This window comes from Homarus americanus, unplaced genomic scaffold (genome assembly GCF_018991925.1).
Source record: "Homarus americanus isolate GMGI-L3 unplaced genomic scaffold, GMGI_Hamer_2.0 scaffold24523, whole genome shotgun sequence".
NCBI classification, from domain to species: Eukaryota; Metazoa; Arthropoda; class Malacostraca; order Decapoda; family Nephropidae; genus Homarus; species Homarus americanus.
The window spans coordinates 228,571-230,426 of NW_024744357.1; positions in this window are offsets into that span (position 1 = coordinate 228,571).

Below are 1,856 nucleotides of genomic sequence, written 5' to 3' on the forward strand. Positions count from 1 at the left end.
CCCTGGTTGTAGCTGTAGTAAATTTAATGTAAAAAAATAATATATATGTTTTAAGTAACGTTATTTAATGTTAATAAATGGAACAATCAAAGTAGCTAACCACTAATGGCAAAGAAAAAAAAGAGATGGATTGGGAACGCCAACATATACGTACGCATTTAAGGATACCGCATCATTTATCTTAAGAATATGTAAAAAAGATTCATTATTATTTATTACTCATTATGTATTTAATTGAATTAATCTTTATATATGCGAAATGAGCAATACAATTCATTAATAGTAGAATATTAAAACACACACGAGGATAAAAGACGGCAGTGTTTTCGTGAATGACGATGGTTCTACATGAGAAACTGAAGAAAATAACCCTGCTTGTAGCTGTAGTGAACTTAATTTAAAAAAAATAATATCTGAATGTACGTTTTAAGTAATGCTATTTAATGTTAATAAATGGAACACTAGGAGTAGCTAACCACTAATGGTAAAGTAATAAGCGAACGCCAACGTGTGAACAGTAAGTGCGTACATGTGAAAACCTATCGTCATTTCTCAGCATTTTTTTTTTTTTTTTACGGGGATTACCCCACCCGGGCACAGGTCACTGACCCACATCGGGGCCTGGGGGGTCGAAGTTGTAGTAGTAATAATAATAATAATAATGATGATGATGATGATGATGATGATAAGTAAAATTTATAATAAAAAATACAAAAAAAATAAATAAATAAATAAATAATAATAATAATAATAATAATAATAATAATAATAATAATAATAATAATAATAATAATAACAATAATAATAATAATAATAATAATAATAATAATAAAGAACCATAAACAAATACAAAAATGAAAAAAACAAAGATTAAGAGTGAGAAACAATATACTGTACAGTATGTATGTTATGTTGTCAATAGTAAGAGAAACAATTGAGACCCTGCAATTGTGTGTAAATGAGGCAGAAAGTCAGATCAGCAACCTGGGACTTGGTCACAATTTTCGTGATGCCATATGGCAGCAGGGTCTACCATTAGACAACACATTATGCTTCCAATATCTTCCCAGGTGGTAGTACCTCCCTGTTTGGTAGCTGCCTACTACCTACTACCTCACAAATGAATATGAATATGAAAACAATACGTATTTACTGTTCATATATGTTTTGAATAATATTTACGAATGTAAAACTAAAACTCTATTCACCAATGGCGGTAAAGTCTAATAAAACATAAGGACAGCCAATGAATATTTTGCGAGATTTTACTCAAATGACGAAGTCATCAGGTTCAACTAAAGCTGAAGCTGTAGATTTCCTTAAGGCTGTTGCTGAAACTGTCACTGAACCTGAAGTTGATGTTGAAGCTGCTTATGATGCTGAATTTGATGGTAAAGCTGAAGTTGATGGTTCAGGCCTTCGAATAATAAAGCTCTAGAAAGAACCTTGCACAGCTGCTTTCTTTTCTCATTACACATTTTTAAGTAGAGGTCATTTGCGTTTATTTAAATTTTAAGGCTTTGTTCTGTTAATGGATCCACTTCAGAAAATATGTTCATTGCTTGCTCCATATAATATCCACAGACCTCCCGCCTTTTTCATATCGTTTTAACATATCTAGTTTCTCGGCTAAGCTTACACACTTTCTATTAGCTTTTGAAACAACACTACCATCACTTGCTCTCTTGGTCATGTTGAATAGGGATGCAAAAATGCTGTAAGAAACCTGAGAAAGTTTTTCTTCTGTTCCTGTTCCAGATGCGTGAAAACAAAAGGCCCGCCAACTTCGCCAAGCTCCGACTGTTGTTTACCACTCATTAGCAAGGCAGCTTCTTCGCGCAAGGCCCTCTTCATTT